The 19,308-nt window shown below is 47.1% G+C and overlaps 1 protein-coding gene across 1 annotated transcript in view; it reads right to left on the bottom strand.

The window, feature by feature from the left end:
* Dpysl5 (dihydropyrimidinase like 5) overlaps window positions 1-17,807 on the bottom strand; it is an 82,832-nt gene extending 65,025 nt beyond the window's left edge. The window contains exon 1 of the mRNA XM_070025192.1: window positions 17,669-17,807. The gene's annotated coding sequence lies outside the window, so the exon portion shown is untranslated. The remainder of the gene's footprint in view (window positions 1-17,668) is intronic.
* Window positions 17,808-19,308: the final 1,501 nt, after the last annotated feature.

The following is a 19,308-nucleotide window of genomic DNA, read 5'->3' as shown; positions in this document are numbered from 1 at the left end:
TTTTTTCCAAGTTTTTCCATTTCCTAACACTTTCACTATATTTGATGTCAGTATAACTTGTGGAGAAGATGGGGAAAAACCAGTTATTTAAGGATACAGGTGGACCTGTTGCAACAATGAGAAGTACAAGTTGTCATGTCCAAAACTAGCTTTACAACGTCGGTGCTGGGGGGGGGGGAAGAGGGGGAAGGAGAAGGATTGGGATTGGGGGGGAGGGGGGAGGCCGGGAAGGGATGTGAAGGGTAAACAAAGGAGGAGGCTGCAATGCTTGGTAAGAAATGTACGCATTATCCTGCCCACGTAATTGTAACTCCTCTGTACAGTATGTTCACAAATAAAATTAAATTAAATTAAAAAAAAAAAAGAACTAAAGTAAAAAGGGTGAGGAGCTGTAGCTCAAGTGGTAGAGTGCCTGCCTAAGAAAGGAATTCCCAGTACCAAAAAGAAAGAATAAAAAAGGAGGCTCTAGTTTAGCACTCAGGAATGTCAGCAAAAAGTTTCAGTCAGAACATTTTTTTTTTTTTTTTTTTTTGGTCATGGGGCTTGAACTCTGGGCTTGGGCACTGTCCCTGTGCTCTTCAGCTCAAGCCGAATGCTCTACCATTTGAGCTACAGCACCACTTCCGCAGTCAGAACATTTTAAAGAAAGCAAATCTGCTCTGCATGTCAAACAGAAATTCAACAAGAAATCTTACTGGATTTCCCCTTAAGGAAAATGAACACATACAGTTCAGCAGAAGATGCAGCTTACCTATAAATGGAAGATCAATTAAAGCTAAGGAAATATCGCTGAATTTTAACTTAGCCATGATACTTCTGCACTGTCAAAATGATGTGGTCCAATACTTAATATACATTGGTGCTCTAGCCAGTACAACCAAGAGAGTGCCAATATATCTTCTACATATTTAACAGGTACTGATAATGGTCATGGTCATGGCCTTCTCCTCCCATCTTGGCCATCCCTAGGCTAAGCTTATATTCCTCACTCTCTCTACTTTCAGTCCAAGGTACCAAAACAGAGAAACATGTACAGGAGGTTTGGGGAGGTAAACACGTCAGAACTTAAATGGCACTGCATCCTGAGTGAGAAGGCAGGACCCTTGTCAGTCTTCTTTCTTTATTTCTAGAAAGCACACGTGACAATGGTGTGTATCTCCTCATATCTAGCATTGCTCATCTCCCGTCTTCAGATCAGAAAAAGGAAGGTTTCATTTATAAGTAGAAACTATGCTCCCAGGGGCTGGGAAGGTGGCTCAGTGGTAGAGTGCTTGCCTTGCATGCATGAGGCCCTGGGTTCGATTCCTCAGCACCACATACACAGAAAAAGCTGGAAGTGGCGCTGTGGTTCAAGTGGTAGAGTGCTAGCCTTGAGCCGAAGAGCTGAGGGACAGCGCCCAGGCCCAGAGTTGAGGCCCTGGGTTCAATTCCTCAGTACCACATATCAGAAAAAGCCAGAAGTGGCTGAGATCTGAGGATCACAGTTCAAAGCCAGTCCAGGAGGAAAGACTCTTATCTCCAATTAACCACCAGAAAACTGGAAGTGGCTCAAGTGGTAGAGTGCTTGCCTTGAGTTGAAATCTCAGGGACAGCGCCCAGGCCCACAGTTTAAGCCCTATGACTGACCAAAAACAACAACAACAACAACAAAAAAAAACAAGTGCCAGGCACCAGTGGCTCACATCTGTAATGCCAGCTACTCAAGAGACTGAGATCTAAGGATCCAGGGTCAAAGCTGGCCTGGGCAGGATAGTTAACTGAAGACTCTTATTGCCAATTAACCACTAAAAAGTCAAAAGTGGAACTATGGGTCAGGTTGGTAGAGCACCAGCCTTGAGTGGAAAAAGCTAGGGGATAGTGCTCAGGTCTAGAGTTCAAGCCCCAGTACTGAACACACACAAAAAAAGGTAAAAATGGTAATTCTGTTTAAATAAAAATATTAATGCAACAATATTGATGGTATATTATAAAAATTGGCAAAGAATGTATGGTACACGCAAATCATTCAAGCTGAGAAACAATGTCCTAGACCAGGGGTCACCAAACTGTCTGCCAAAGGTCGAAAAGAAAACACCTCAGGCTTTGTGGACCACAGTTGGGTTTGGTCACACTTTTTTTCTCTGTGACAGAATTACTTCACAGAGAAAAGCCACATCAATTGGTATAGGACTTCTGCCCCTCCACCCTAGGGTGCCACCCTCCTGCACTGGGCACTTCCCTATCCCATGAGACAGCTCCAGCCACACTGAGCACTTTAATAAAGGATGAGATGGCTGAAAAGCTGAGATTTATTAAGTTTAAATAACCACAGTAGCTATACAACTCAGTGCAGCCGCTGACAAAGGAAACATATGAACAATGACACCCCATGCTTGACAGACAAGCAAGAGTAGAAAAGTAACACCTCTCAGGCTTGACTCCCTGCCTCACCCAGTTATTAAGTTACCAATAAATGACATTTTGATGGCAAGCTGCTCACCATGCATAATCAACCAGCATAATCTTAATACCAAAGCCTAGCAAAATCAGTATTAGTGATAATAAGCATTTGGATAAATCTCATGACCATAGATACAAAGATATAAAATATAGTACTAGCAAATAGAATGAAAGTGTCTCAAAGGGATGCTACATTTTTTATATCAATAAGTCAACAGAGAAAAGCCAAGCAATCAAAATAAATAAATGTGGAAAAGGTATTTGATGCAATGCCATTCCTCATAAAAATTCTAACAGTGCAATGGAGCAAAACTGCTCAAGTGTAAATGTCATGTTTCAAAAAAGAAAAAGAAATATCAAGTCAGGTGCTGGTGGCTCACACCTATAATCCTAGCCACTCAGGAGGCTGAAATCTGAGGATCTCAGTTTGAAGTCAGCCCATGTAGGAAAGTTCATGAGACTCTTATCTATAATTAACCATCAAAAAAAAAAAAAAGTGGAAGTGGAACTGTGGGAGAGCACTAGCCTTGAGCAAAAAAAGCTCAGGGACTGCATTCTAGGCCCTGAGTTGAAGCCTCAGGATTAGCCAAAAATAAATAAATGAAATAAATTTAGGATTTCCCCCCCCTCTAGCAAATAGCAAGAAAAATGTTCAAAATTTGCAATAGTGAAAAACATTTTAAAAGAACTAAGCATAAAGAATAAAACACTAGGAATGAACCAGAAAAGCCTAATCTACATATATAATCTCTATATCTTGATTATCTCTATCCTGATTAATGGTTAGTTAGGACTGGGAATAGGAATGGAAGCTGGAAATGATGGTGAATGGACTCTAGGACTCTTTTTGGAGCAGTGAAAAATTTTCTAAAATTAGACTGTAGGATGGCTAAATAATTCTGTAAACAATCCTCAGCAATTTATACATTTAAAATGTACAAATAAAAAGTAAATAATAAAATGCTATAGGAAATCACTGTAGTTAGAACTATAAGGTATCAGCACATGATTAGACAAAGAAAGGAGTGGGGCAGATTTCAATTAAATCTAACAAAAGTGATCTTCTGATTCAGTGGGGAAAATGATTTATGAAGTAATGATGCTGACACGACTAGCTATTCATCAGGAAGAAAATTAAATTTGCTTCCTACCCTAAAGCACATACTAAAGTCTGTAATTCACCTGGAACTTATTTAAATGTATAATATAAAATAAAAATACTAGACAATGAAACTACATGAAGCATGGAGACATTTTAACTTGTGGAAATCCAGAAGCTATAAAAGACAGACTTCTGATTATATACACTTATATACATATACATATAATTTGGTGTATACACACACACACACACACACACACACACACACACACACACACACACACACACACACACACACATAAAATTCGGTAAAACAAAAGATGCCACTGAAATAAAATCTATAGATAAACAATAAGCATGCTGGGCACTGGTGGCTTGCGCTTATATCCTAGTTACCCAGGAGACTGAGACCTAAGGATCGTGGTTCAAAGCCAGTCCATGGCAGGAAAAGTCTGTGAGACTTTATCTCCAATTTAACTACCAGAAAACTGGAAGTGGTGCTGTGGCTCAAAGTGGTAGAGCCTTAGCCTTGAGCAAAAGAGAGCTCAGGGACAGTTACGCAGGCCTAGAATTCAAGCCCCAGGTCTGCCAAACAAACGAAGAACAGTAAGTATCCTGGGAATGTAGATGCCAAAAGTCTTTATATATTGATTGGAAAAGCACCAGCAAGAGAGGAGAAAGAGGCTACCGGGACATCAAGAAGTGGTATATAGCTGAGCGCTGGTGGCTCAAACCTATAATCCTAGCTACTCAAGAGGCTGAAATCTGAGGATTGAGGTTCAAAGGCAGTCCAGGCAGGAAAGTCGATGAGACTCTTATCTCCAATTAGCTGCCAGAAAACTGGAAGTGGTACTGTGGCTCAAAGTGATAGAATACTAGCCTTGAGCTGAAACGCTGAAGGACAACACCTAGGCCCAGAGTTCAAACCCCAGGACTGACAAAAAATTAAAAAGTGGTATACAGCAGAGCCCATCTAAATGACCAGCTCAAGGCCTTTGTAGTATCAGGGAGATATCACTTTACACTACCAGATGGCAAAATTCACCAGTGACTTGGGTGTGTGATTGGGAGTGGCTATGAAGACTATCTCAGATATAGTTAATGGAAATGTGAAGTGTTATACCCTCTGAAAAATGTCTGAAAGACCTTCATTAAAATATTGGAGGGCTGGGAAGGTAGCTCAGTGGTAGAGTGCTTGCCTTGCATGCATGAGGCCCTGGGTTCAATTCCTCAGCACCATATAAACAGAAAAAGGCTGGAAATGGTGCTGTGGCTCAAATGGTAGAGTGCTAGCCTTGAGCTGAAGAGCTGAGGGACAGAACTCAGGCCCAGAGTTCAGGTGCCATAGACGACAAAAAAATAAAAAATAAAAAAAATAAAATATTGGAAAAAGCCGGGTGCCGGTGGCTACACCTGTCATCTTAGCTACTCAGGACGCTGAGATCTGAGGATCATGGTTCAAAGCCAGTCCAGGCAGGAAAGTCTGTGAGACTCTAATCTCCAATAAACCACCAGAAAACTGGAAGTGGCGCTGTGGCTCAAGTGGTAGGACACTAGCCTTGAGCTGAAGAGCTAAAGGACAGCACCCAGGCCCAGAGTTCAAGCCCATGATGGACAAAAATAAATAAATAAATAAGAAAGTCCTATGTTCAGCCCATATGAATAGAAGTAAAAGCAACAGAACAGAAAAAACAGCCACAGAGATAGAGCCCCAGCAGCACTGTGGTGAGGCTGTGGAAGCAGACTGCTCATCCATGGGCAGATGTAAAATGACTGCAATAATATCCATGCCTTGGAATGTTATGCATTTCAAGTAGCTAGATCTCTATCCTGTGACAAGGCAAATTGCAAAATGGAAGCCCATGCATGTATCTGTGACATCCACACACAAACCTAACAAGATCCCATTTGGGTGAAATAAACAAGGACAAAAATATCTACCTATGTACACATATGTGTATACCTTAATATATATACATGAAGTAAAAGAGGACCAGAGATGACCCAGCTTCCATTGGTTACCTGAGGGTGAGAAAGTGGTTTTTAGCTGGAGACAGTAAGAGCCTCCAATCTCTACCAGTGGGGTTTCAGGTATCTTTCATTTTCTTCCTTATATGTTTTCATATACTATGTTTCAATTGCTCAGTGAATATGTATTGCTAATAAAGACAGAGGAAAAAAATCATTCTCAAAGAGGCAAAAGCTACTACTCTTCCTTTAAGGCTTGTGGAATTCCTAGGTGCTATATGTTCTTTATGTAAAATGGTAAAACTAAGGCAGGTGCTGGTAGCTCATGTCTGTAATCCTAGCTACTCAGGAGGCAGAGATCTAAAGATCATAGTTCAAAGCCAGCCCAGACAGAAAAGTCCCCAGGAGACTTATCTCCAATTAATCACTCAAAAACCAGAAGTGGTGCTGTGGCTCAAGTGCACTAGCCTTGAACACAAGGAAGCTCAGGGACAGCACCCAGGCCCTGAGTCCAAAGCTCCACAATCAACAAAAAAGAAAAAAGAAAAGTATACATATTCTTCTAGATACTTTAAATCATCTCTAGATTACTTATAATACTTCATTTAAATGCTTTGTAATGGTAGTTTAAGGATGAATAGTGAAAAAGTCTGTACAAACCCCGTTCAGATGCAAATTATTTTCATTAATTTCCCATGCAGTTGTTTAAATCTAAGGATGCAGTGCGTGGATATGTAACGTAGACTGTTCTTCACTTCTAATCCTCATGGCAACATGGTAATTGTGAATAAGACCCATGGGGTTCAGGTAACCAACTGGCCTGATATCACAAAGATTACAGTAAACAGAGTAAAAGCAAGGCAAGGTTTAAGTCACAGCTTAACTCCTCGGCACTTCTGTCTGTCTTTGCACTGTTTTCTCATGTTAGGGGCTATCCTGGGCAAGAGCATTTCTCCTTCACCGGCACATAGACATTCATGCCATGCATCTCGCTGTCCTTGATGGTAGGGTTCAAAATGAGTTCTACAAGATTGCTGCCTGCAAGTATCTCATGAGCATTAGTATTTCAGTCCTCGTTGGCAGGATGGGCAAGACTATTACAGATGTCTCGGTGGTAACGTGGGTGGTAACTCTTGGCACACATTTCTGTAAGTGTTCAGTTCACTGACTGCCATTTACGAGCTCTGAACACTGGAAACCCTCAGCTATGTTTCCAAGTTCTTCTTGACTCTCTCTTTACACATGAGGCCCTTCTCGTGGGTCACATGCATTCTCTGATTACTCTAAGCTCAGCTTGACCTTAAAAATGAACACAAAACCCTATCTCCATGGTCTTAACTGGGAAGAGGATTCTACAGTTGAGGGAAGACTGTGTTTTCTATATTTATTGGCTATTTGCAGCATGAAGGATCTGAACAAAGATTCCCCAAGGAAAGAGGAACAAGAGATGTTAATTTATTTTTTATTTATTTTTATTTATTTTTTGCCAGTCCTGCGGCTTGAACTCAGGGCCTAGGCACTGTCCCTGAGCTTTTGCTCAAGGCGAGTGCTCTACCAGTTGAGCCACAGCGCCACTTCTGGCTTTTTCTGTTTAAGTGGTACTGAGGAATCGAACCCAGGGCTTCACACATGCTAGCTAGGCCAGCGCTCCCAGACCAAAATGTTATTTTAATACGAATCCAAAGGAGAAAAAACATGTCTCATCAACACACAAAATTTTCTTAAACACACACACAACTAAATATAGTTTCTAAACTTATCATTGTATTTTAATTCATTCATCACTTCAATTCACACATAGGAAAAAAATGTTGAGAGTAGACTGGAGGCTTCAGGTAAAGATCAGGATAGTGTAAACAAATTCAGATGAAGCCACAGTTAGTTCCTACCTCATCATCTGGAGCCCCCCTCCTTGGGCCCCACTCCCCTTCCCACACAGTTCCCCAACAAACATCCAAGAACAAATGGAAAGAGTGGCAGCGTGGTGTGTTCAACCACATCTAGCCATGCTGGGTCGTTTATCTCCCTTTCCCAGCTAGTCAAGCTTCCTAGCCCAACACATCAGCCAAGCTGATCCCACCAGAATCCTCAGACTTGTCTAAAGAGAGGTCACTCACATTCCCAAATCCCACCACAACTCCTGGTCAGTGAAGCCCCTGTCTGGATTCCAGCAACAAGGTGTCCTCTGGCCTGTACTCCTGAAGCCCTCAAACTGCTCCACACCAGTTATCTCTCTGCTTCTCTGCCAGCTCCACACAGGTGTCTGCAACTCCATCTACCTTGCTATGGTTTGCAAAGGAACTGTTCCCCCAAAAGGATCATCTGTTGAAGCTTTAGATCCCCAATGTAATGCTCAGAGGTAAAGCTCTGGAGACGTGATTGGATCCTAAGGCCTCTGACTTCAATAATAGATTAATCCACTAATAGACTCATAATCTGATGCCACTTTTGGGGGGGGAGTCAGTTGTGGGCTTGAACTCTGGGCCTGGGTGCTGTCCCTGAGCTCTTCAGCTCAAGGCAAACACTCTACCACTTGAGCCACAGCTCCACTTCTGGTTTTCTGGTGGTTTATTGGAGATAAGAGTCTCACAGACTTTCCTGCCTGGGCTGGCTTTGAACCGAGATCCTCAGATCTCAGCCTCCTGAGTAGCTAGAATTACAGGCGTTAGCCACTGACACCCAGCAATCTAATGCCATTACTAGGAGGTGGTGGCAAGTTGGAGGAAGCAGGTCAATGAGGGTGTACCTCTGCAAGATACTTTCTTATACCTGCCTCTGCTGGTTTCCTGACTGCCACACGTGTGGGTGTGAGTGGCTTCCTCTGTCTGCCACACATTCCTGCTTCCAGGATGTTCTGCTCAGGCCCAGAGCAATGGAGTCCACTGACCATGAACTGAAACCTCTAAAGGGTAAGCCAAAACAAATCCTTGCTTTCTTTGTCACTGTGATACAAACCTAACACACTTTTTCCAAGTTACTTAGATGATGTTTAGCTAGTGGCAGACATCACCTGCTCAATAATTCTGCTGTGGGAACTGTACCTGATCTGACGGAATGGAGTCTAGAAGTCAGAACTCTATGCCAGCAATTTGAGTGCGGCATGGGTGAGGTCTAGGAGCCAACAAGGCACTTTTCCCAAAGCACACTAGCGGGGCTAACATTGAACTACATGTGATTTCCAAAATGCCTTAAAACAAAAAGGGTGCATTATACTAGATTGAAACCACTGCATTACTTTTTTAAAGTAATATGAGCTGAGCGCTGGTGGTTCAGTCCTAGCTACTCAGGATGCTGAGGTTTGAAGCCAGCCAAGCAAGAAAGTCTATGAGATTCTTATCTCCAATTAGCCAGCAAAAAGCCAGAAGTAAAGATATGGCTCAAGTAATGCATCATCCTTGAATGAAAAGGCTAAAGAACAGTTCCCAGGTCCTGAGGTCAAGCTCCAGTACAAGCCCAAAAAGAAAAAAAGAAAAAGAAAATGAGTAAACACCACAGTATAAGGAAGCTCACAAAAGCAAAAGAAGCTACTTGGCAAGAGTGCCAACTTAAGGTTCCAACATGTAAAAGTGCAGAAAGAAGCAGAGCTGGTCTGGCACTGTGAGAAGTCAGGATAGTGGCCAGTTAGCTTGGAGGAGATGCTAGCAACTAATTGACAGAGGCTGCACAGGGCACATGTATATGGGGACTGAGAAACTTGTATTCCTTGATGTGATGTCTATCGCATGGTTACCTTTAGTTTGCAAACCTTCATCAAGATATATACACTTGCCAGGCACTTGTGGCTCATGCCTGTAATCCTAGTCACTCAGGAGGCTAAGATCCAAGAATCCCACTTCAAAGCTAGCTGAGGCTAGAAAGTCTGTGAGACTCTTATCTCCAATTAACCACTAGAAAACCAGAAGTGGAGCTTTAGCTAGCCTTGAGCAAAGAAGCTCAGTGTCCAGCCCTGAAATCAAAGCCCCATGACCAACAGGAAGGAAGGAAGAAAGGAAGGAATGAAGGAAGGGAGAGAGGAAGGTAAGGAAGGAGGAAGGGAAGGAAGAGGAGGGAGGAGGGAAGGGAGGGAAGGAGGGAGAGGAGAGAAGGGAGGGAAGGGAGGGAGGGAGGAAGAGGTGAGGAGGGAGGGAGGAAGGGGAGGGAGAGAGGAAGGGGAGGGACGGAAGGAAAAGATATATACACTTAAGAGTTTGCTGGCAAGGGGCTGGGAAGGTGGCTCAGTGGTAGAGTGCTTGCCTTGCATGCATGAGACCCTGGGTTCAATTACTCAGCATCACATAAGCAGAAAAAGCTGGAAGTGGTGCTTTGGCTCAAGTGGTGTGGCGCTAGCCTTGAGCTGAAGAGCTGAGGGACAGCACCCAGGCCCAGAGTTCAGGACCCATGACCGACAAAAAAAAAAAAAAAAAAAAAAAGAGTTTGTTGGCTTTACTAACATATATGTTATGTTTCACTAAAAAAAAGTAAATGTATATGTATGCATGTGTGTATACGTGCACATGTGTGTATATATACACACACACATATGACTGAAAATGCTGTTGTGGTACAGCCCTTGCATAGTAGCATGTTCAAAGCCTTGGGTACTATCCCCAGCATATATATGTATGCACATACAAGCATATATATGTGTATATATACACACACACACACACACACACACACACAAGTATATTTTTTTTCTGTGTGTGTGTATGTTTATATAACATTCCTGGGGCTTGAACTCAGGGCCAGGTGCTGTCCCTGAGCTTTTTTTTTTACTCAAGGCTAGCTTTGTACCAGTTGAGCCATAGCTCCATTTCCAGCTTTTTTGGTAGCTATTTGGAGATAAAAAGTCTCATGGACTTTCCTGCCTGAGCTGGCTCAGCCTCCTGAGTAGCTACGATTACAGGCATGAGTTACAAGCACCTGGCTCTGTGTGCATGTGTGTGTATTTTTAATATGCCCTTAGCCACTCTACTTCAGATTTCACTATTTTATATATTTGCATTGCTTCTTGACAATTTGACAAACTTAAAATTATCCAAGAACTTCACCCAGATTGAAAGGATTCCATTTGTATTGGAAAAAGGCGCAGAGGCGTTAAATTTTATGATCAGGGTAGTATTTCAGTTTTGTACAGAATAAATATGTCCATATACAGGACAGAAATCTGAAGAAGTAGAAAAGAAGAAAGGAGGCGGCTTCTGCAGTAACGGCAGATCCTGATCTGCAGAAGGACAAAGGGTAGGGCAGCACCAGACAAAAGAAGGGAGAATAAAGGCCCAGGCCTGAGAAATTCCAGCGAGCCAATGGAAGATTTGAAATTAACAAAGGGCAGCCTGGAAGTGGACACTGGAATGGCACTGAGATGGTGTGATCCAGTGTGGAGCTCGACACACAATCACACACAGTCCAGGCAGTGACAGACCCTAAAACATTTTGCCAAGCCAATGAAAAGGGACAGATGTCAGGGGGTGGGAAGTGACAACACTCGATTGAAAATGCAGAAATGCTCCTTCTTTCCAGGAAAAGCCTGTCATTCATAAAAGCTCCACTTCACTTTGGCCAAATAATTTCAAATTTAAATGGTGGCCCAGAGGTCTCTATGGCTATCAAAAATCATACAGTCATTTCATTTCTTCAGTATTAGTTACTGTTTACTCTGAACAATATTTTGTATTTGTAAAAAGATACTTGGATAAGAAAAGATGCACCATTGCATCCTCCCTCCCCCCCCCTTTTTTTTTCCAGTCATGGGGCTTGGAACTCTGGTCCTATGCACTGTCCCTGAGCTTCTTTTGCTCAAGGTACGCACTTTACCATTTGAGCCACAGCACTACTTCTGGCTTTTTTTGAGTAGTTTATTGTAGATAAGAGTCTCACAGAGTTTCCCAAGTAGGCTGGCTTTGAACCACGATCTTCAGAGTAGCTAGGATTACAGGCATGAGCCACCAGCACCGGGCTCCATCTCACAGCAAGTGTATAGTAGTACACAGCGAGTGTACTATTTCATAATCTGATAGCTTGCTACTACTATGTTTAGTCAACTAGCCCAACTAGCAAGATTCTCAGCTTGGGGTGGTGATAACAAGCATGAACCTGTAGTGGTTAGCGTTTTGTGACAGCCGGGCTAAGCCCAGCAGGCTTTAAGTGAAAAATACTATCCTTAATAATGTGGGTGGGCCACATTTAATCAGTTGAATAAAAGAAAATGAGGTGTCACGAGAATAAGCTGTAGTCTAAGTCTAAGAATAAGCTGTAGTCTAAGTCTACCACATAACCTAGTAACCAAGTTTCCAGCTAGCTCCTGCAATTACACAAACTAATCTTACAAGCACTGTTTTTCTGGAGGACATGGACTGACACAGACTGTAAGCAGACAGACTCCTGGGGTTTGAGTTCTGGCTTTGCCACTGCCTTCTAGGGAGCTTTGTGCCTTTGTTCCTCATTTATAAAATGGGGATCTTGATGTTATTTTTCATTTAATCACTCATGGGAATTAGAAACCTTCACCCCACACAAAGAAAGCCCTATGAACATGTTTGGGAAATAAGTAATTCTGTAGTGCCTACTTGTAGGGTCTCCAACTCTTAGCTGGAAAACTAGAGATAAATTTTTCCCAACAATTTGCCATCAACCAAATACTGGCACTCTTTCTTTAGGAACAGAGCATCCTTGGAACAATACCCCTTACCAGTTGTGTGTGTTTTGATTGTTCCTTTGAATGGAGTAGGGGGTAGGGTAAGATAGCAGGCTAACCACACACATAGGAGCCATTCAATTCTGGAGCATTCTCAACTGCTCAAAGCAGCTGTGCTTAAAAGAGGCCACAGAAGAAGAAGTCAGGCACAGAGCTGTTCCTACTATATGCAAGGGTGGAGATTCAGAAAAGGATCCTAATCATTCATTCTTGTCCCACTGTGGACAGTGTGCAGCAGCAACCTGTCAGGTCCCTGGAGATAAGATCAAGATGGGAATCAAAAATGTTACTTTTGTGGGCACTAATTCTGGGGAATGGTAATTATGATGATGATGTGGGGGTGATGGTGACTAGATATTTACTGAATACTTAGTAGGTGCTCTCAGGATTATGTGCATATTGAATCATAATCCTCCCAAGCTGATAACGTGCCATTACTGTGCTCATTGTTCATAGGAACAAATGTGGTCCCTGGGAGATGATGAGCTCATCTAAGGCCAGACAGATAGGAAGTGGCAGAGGTGGATCAAGGTCAGGTTCTCCCTTGATTATACAATGTCCTTGAGCCTAGATGTGAGTGCACATGAGAGAAGGCAAAGCAACAAGTTCAAAACTGTGGTGTGACCGATGGTTACCCTTGACAGACTCAGAATGCCAAGGTTAATACAACTGATTTTAAATGAAACAAGATTAAATAGAAGAAATTGTAAACAATGTTCCTTCACACATTTCATGAATATCAAAGTTTATGAAAGATTCCTACCAAAGCATTCCAATCTTCTGTCTTCCTATAAAAATTCAAAACAAGGTGCTCTTGAAGCCATTTCTCATTTATTCACTAGCAGTGCAACAAAATCAAACATTTGCCTTCTTGAAAAGTAACTAAGCACATTTTATTTGCTCTCCTATTACACCAATTTCTTCCTACAGGATTTCACATTGACAAAGACATTCTGTATTACTGTCCTCCTACAGGATTCTGTCAAGTAACTCTTAGGTAACTTTTCTGAAATATTTCTATAAGCTCAGGAAGCAAAAAGGACACATAGGACCAGATTCTATCAGAAACTGGTAAATGTTAACGTCAGGAAGATAAACTGGGTCTGCAACTCCTTGTTTAACAACTGTGATTTCTTTGGCTCTCAATATTTCTACACTCTAATTTGAAAGAAAAAGGTCTATAAAAATAGTTTATGGGCTGGGAAGGTGGCTCAGTGGTAGAGTGCTTGCTTTGCATGCATGAGGCCCTGGGTTCAATTCCTCAGCACCACATAAGCAAAAAAGAAAAAAAGCCAGAAGTGGCGCTGTGGCTCAAGTGGTAGAGCACTAGCCTTGAGCTGAAGAGCTGAGGGACAGCGCCCAGGCCCAGAGTTCAGGCCCCACGACCGACCAAAAAAAAAAAGTTTATGCTGATGGCTCATGCCTGCAATTCTCCGGAGGCTAAGGTCTGATGATCACTGTTTGAAGCCAGCCCAGACAGGAAAGTTGATGAGACTCATCTCCAATTACTCACGACAACCAGAAATGGAGCTGTAGCTCAAAGTGGCAAAGCGCTACCCCACAACAGAATCCCCCTCTCCCCCCAAAAAAAGTTTACTTGTGCTGGCAAAGTGAAGCTGTGGCTCCAGTGATACAGCACTAGCCCTGAGCTAAGACACAAGCCCCAGTACCAACTCCCACACTGTACACACACATGCACACTTGACTTTTGCCTGAGGCTTGCCCATGGTCATGATGTACTTTGCCCCGAAGTTCCAAGGAACTAATGTAGGATCAAGCCATTTCCTGAGCCAAAAGAGCTACGAAAAGAGGATATATCCTCAGATAACCATGGAAAGTAAGAAAAAAAGAAGGACAAAGAGGTGGAGGTCTGTACATGAAGGCTACCTGGGGTCTTCAAAGCTAATTTTGGTCAACTGTGCAAGTTTGCCTTGCTGTGTAACTGTTTCCGGAAGCATGCAGCACACTGAGAATCCTCCAACTGTCCTGGTTCATTTCACAGAGGCTAGGTTGAAAACAGCTTATGCTTCCCAGCCCAAGAACACACTTTTTTTTTTTTTTTTTTTTTTTGTCGGTCGTGGGGCTTGAACTCTGGGCCTAGGCGCTGTCCCTGAGCTCTTCAATTCAAGGCGAGCGCTCTATCACTTGAGCCACAGCACCACTTCAGGTTTCCTAGTGGTTTACTGGAGATAAGAGTCTCACGGATGTTCCTGCCCAGGCTGGCTTTGAACCTTAATCTTCACATCTCAGCCTCCTGAGTAACTAGGATTAGAGGAGTGAGGCACCGGCTCCCGCCTTAAGAACATACTTTTGTACCTGAGGTCCTCAGGCTTTCAGGGCTGCTCAGGCAGCCCATAATTTTGAGAACATAAAGTTCACTGGGATTTCTTCCTGGGATCTGTGTTCCAGCGGTTTTCACAAGAGAAGCCTTAGCAAAAGTTCGGGAGGAAATGGGTGCTGCTTCGTCTCTTATAAAAGCAAGCTGGGTATCTATGGACTCCCTGGGTTAGGGACAGATTGCACTGAGGGTTCACAGAATATATAGATAATACCCCTTAAATCCATAGAACTAATACAAAAAGAAGAAAAACCAACGAAAGTAGTCCCTCTTGAAACTTTTGTTTGGGTGGTGACATGAAAACATTTCTTTCACAAGAAAACAAAAATTCAACATTGTCACATATTTTTATTTCCAGTGTTTCCTAGTTTATGTATACTCTAGCTACACACATGTGTGTAACTTTAAGATTTAAATAAAATATAGTTAATAACATCCACTGAGATGGTACCTCCTCAAAGAACCATCTTTCAAAACCAGAAAGATCTAGCCTACTGCATACTTCCTGTGGCCAGTCAGGACCTTGGACAAGAGACCTTCACATAAGTAACTGAAGTCTGTCCTGTCCTGGGCAACAGCCAACGGTCACCTCACAGTTCCTTTATGCATCAACCTTATTTAAAAAAGAAAATTCTGGGCTGGGAAGGTAGCTCAGTGGTTGAGTGTTTGCCTTGCATGCATGAGGCACCACATAAGCAGAAAAAGCCAGAAGTGGGGCTGTGGCTCAAGTAGTAGAGCGCTAGCCTTGAGCTGAAGAGCTGAGGGATAGTGCTCAGGCCCAGCGTTTAGGCCACCAACAAAAAAAAAAGGAAGAGGGAGAGGGAGAGGAAGAGGGGGGAGGGAGAGAGAGAGAAAGGAGGGAGAGAGAGGGAGAGAGGGAGAGAGAGAGAGAACGTGCAAATTCTGAGGTTTCAAGGCCAGGTTAGGAGGGCCAAATGGCTCAGCAGTGAACATAATGGCAAACATCGATTAGTTCATTCTGTGACATTTTGCCAAGTGTCTTCCACTCCTGGAGCAAAAGTACATCTGTGCTTGTTTGTTTTTTTAATCAATGAAAATCTAACTTTATGCTAAAGATTCACCTTTAATTCATCAGTGAAATAATTATTCCACTAAACTGGTCAAACAGACTTCTAGCCTTGGGCTGTCACCTCACAAGACAAGGGAGCTAGCCTGATGCTCAGACTGAGCAGAAGCTCTGCTAGTTATTGACCTCATCCGCTTTCCATGGGTAAGCAGCCACCACCTTAGGTCAGCAGACAATACCGGAGAAATCTGCAAAGGATGCACTGACTTGGGTGTGGTCAAAGGAAAAGAGAAAAACTCCGTCCCCAGCTTGCAAGCTCTAAAACCAAGAGCCGCACCGTTGGCATGTAATCGCCATCATTGGCTCTCCCTAATTTTATCCCAGATTTCACCAGGCTGATGGCTTCCCCCATCCCCAAGGAAAGCACAGCAGCCCTAGACAAAGCATGCTGCTCCCTGGAACCACTCGTACCGACGGAGGCGACCTCTAGCCTCTGGGACCCGCTCACCCGCGCAGCTAACCACCCCACGTCTCCACCGCCCGCCAACAACGCCGGACGCCGCAGCTGGAAGACACTAGAGCGCGGGGGGGGGGGGGGATGGGGGGGTGGAGGGGGACGGCGGCTGACCCCGGCCGCACAGCCGGGGAGACGCGCGCCTCGCCCTCGGAATTCCCAGCGGAGCAAACCCGGAAAGACCGCACGTGCCCTGAGCTTTCTCCACCAGCGTTTTCTGCACCAGAACACCGACCGCACACTTGAATTCGGGGTGTGGGGGGGCGGTATTTGGACATCGGTGTATGCCATTGTTCTCAGGGTCTCTCGGGTGGGGGGCGCCCCCCCCATTCCGCCTCCCCTGGCAGCATCGGCCACTGGGCGAAGCCTTTCGGCTCCGCCAGAACAGGGCGTGCCCGGGGCCCTGCAGATGATCACAAAACCCTAAGCGAGACCCTCGCCGTAAGCTGGGAAACAAAGCTCCTCCCGGGACCGGCCCAGCCCGGCCTCGATCGGCCATCCAGGGGTCCCTCGCCCGGTTCAAGGACCACGCCCAGCCAGCCACTAGGGCCGCCGGGCCCCACGCCCAGCGCTGAGGGTCTGCAGGCTGAAACCTGCCTCTTAGCTGCCCGCCCCTCCCCAGAGAGACCCCCCTCCCCTTGCCGCCCCCGGCCCCTCCCCTCCGGACCCCCGCCCCGCCCCGCCCCCCGGGCCTTCTGGGCTCTAACGCTCGCGGTCTCCCCCCTCCCGCGTCCCCCCTTCCCTCCTCATTCTTCACCCCACCCGCCTCGCCTCCGCCACCTGCTCCGCGCTCCGGCCGCCCGTCCTCAGACCTGCGCCCGCCCCCTTCTCATAACCCCGGCCCTCGCGGTCCCCACCCCCAGCCTGGGTCACCGGTCCCCACCCAGGCTTCCAGCCTTCCCCATCTTGGCTCCCCACCGCCGCCTCCAGCTCCGATTTTTTAGCCCCCTCCCCGGGCTCGGGGCGTCGCCTTCCAACGCCCGCCACCAGCAGCCCGACGCTTCGGGGCGGGCTCCCGAGAGGCTGAAGCCCAGGGACCCCGTTCGGCGCCAGCGAGGGGCTGAGCGGCTGCGGGCGCCTTTGTGGTTTCGGCAGGTGCCTGGAAGGCGGCTGCAGAGTCCGCCCAAGGCCTGCGCTCCGCGAACCGGACGCGGGCCGGTGCGGAATGGGCAGATCCCACCCTCCAGGCGAGAGGGAGCGAGGGTGTGTACGTGGGTGGCGGGCGGGAACGCGGGACACCGCACGACGGCCGGGCGACCAGAGAAGCCCCCGCCCCCTGCCGCCTCCCAGCTACAGACCGCACGTCGGCGGGCGAAGGCCGGGGAGGCGCGAACCCCGCTCAACGCGCCACCTCTGCAAGCCCCACGAGCACTCATCACCGCCAGGCGCGGCGCGGCACTCCGTGGGCGTACAAAGAGGACCTGACCAGAGCCCCAGCTTAGCCCTAACGGCCGCCCCCAATCCCAGACCACATCTCCGCCGGTGCCCGCCCGGCAGCCGGGTCCCCAGGCGCCCTCCAATGCCCTCCCTTTTGTGCGCCTCAGCGAGCCACAGAAGAGGACGCAATGGATGTCCCACCACCACCACCCCGTGCCATCACCCACTCCTCCTGGATGCTGCGGCTGCAAGGGTCCGAGGGTCGGTCCGTCTTCCCGTACTCGCGGCGGCGCGGGAGCTGCGGGTTCGCGGGGCGGCGGCGGCGGCTGCAGGCGCGCTCGCTCCGTGGCCGCCTCGGCGCGCCGGAGCCCAAGTCCGAAGTGGCGGGCGGGGAGGGGGAGGGGCGGCGCGTGGGGGCTGGGCGCGGCCTCAGCCAATCAGCGGCTCGCCGGCTCCTCCCCGGCGCGCCCCACCTCGCGCTCGCAGGTTAAGGGGAGGCGGGGACTGGCGGCGTCCCGCATCCGTCGAGCGGAGCACGGCCGCTGCCTTGGGACTACAACTCCCGACAGTCCTTTCTGTGGGGCTAGGGTCCGAGAAGGGACAGAGGGCGCAGGCCCCAAAATTGCAACTCCACCAACCCCCCCACCCTGGCAGTCTTTGCTGCATTCCTCGAGGGTTCCATGGTGACTCGCGAGTCTTCACAAAGCCGGGAGGCTGGGACGCGGTGATGCACGGGTCCCCAGGGAGGGTAGGGGGCGGGCCTGGAGGACACCCCGCTTCCCCTCCCCCTGCGGGATCCCACCGTGGGGCTGAGACAATGCGGCGGCCTCCGCCCCGGGGCTGCCGCGGGCCTGCTCATCTCTGCCAGGCCCCACAGGGGCCTTCTGGTTGGTGTCAGAACCGGATCCGACGCCGGCGGGATTACAGGCTAGAGGGGACGAGGGAAACTGTTTTCGTGGGCCGAGGGGCTGGCCACTGTCGACCGCACCTGCTCCCCGCAGGTCTCCAACCCAGAGTTCAAGCCCTGGGCCGTGACGATCGCGCGGCTGCTGCGCCTGGAGCGTGCTCCAGGCCGGCTGTCCTATTTCTTGGCGTCTCCTTTCCAGCGACGGTGAAGCCCCTGGGAATTTTTGTAACCCAGTTCACACGAGCGTCACCTTTTTCCTTCGCGTTTTAAACACACGCGATTCAACAAAAACAAATCTACAGAGAGCAAGAGGGCGACCCCCGCTTTATCCACCTTCTTAGCTATCTTCTCCTGGTTGGAAGGATAGCTAGATAGGGTTTAGTAATGTCCTTCACTTCATACATGGACAACTCGCTCCGTTCTCCCCCCCCCAAAAAAAAAGGTGTTGCAAAACACACAGCATCAAGTCCCCACTTCTAGCTCCACGCTGGGTCCCCCGGGATCCCCCACCCTTCCTGGGCTCCCCTGGGCTGCCAGGATATTTTTAAAGAAAGTGATACTTTCAGACTCTGGAGGACCGGATCCCCTCTTCCTGTCGCAAGGAAATCTACACCGCTGGGTGCACAGACCACAGAGCCCACCAAAGCCGGGGCTCCCTGGAGCCACTTTCTCTGCAGTCCCTTCTGTGTGGCTTCAGAGCCACGACTAGGTCTGGCTGGCATGGCGGGGTGGTGAGTTCTGGAGGAATTATCCCCATCGGTGTCCACTTCTGAGAAAAAGATGAGCTGCTTTGCCTCCTCCACCCCGCGTAGTGGGCTTGTGCAAGGGCCCCCCAGAGGAGCCTCGGGCCAAGCCCACCACACCCCCCAATCCCAGAAAGCCAAGAAATGTGGCGGAGGAAATTATTCCAGCGTGAGGCACCGCCCATTGTTACCCCAGACCTGCCAAGCTCTGCGTGAT

Source organism: Dipodomys merriami, unplaced genomic scaffold (assembly GCF_024711535.1).
Source record: "Dipodomys merriami isolate MVZ:Mamm:240054 unplaced genomic scaffold, mDipMer1.0.p SCAF_17, whole genome shotgun sequence".
Taxonomy (NCBI): domain Eukaryota; kingdom Metazoa; phylum Chordata; class Mammalia; order Rodentia; family Heteromyidae; genus Dipodomys; species Dipodomys merriami.
This window is presented reverse-complemented; position numbering and strand designations above follow the sequence as displayed.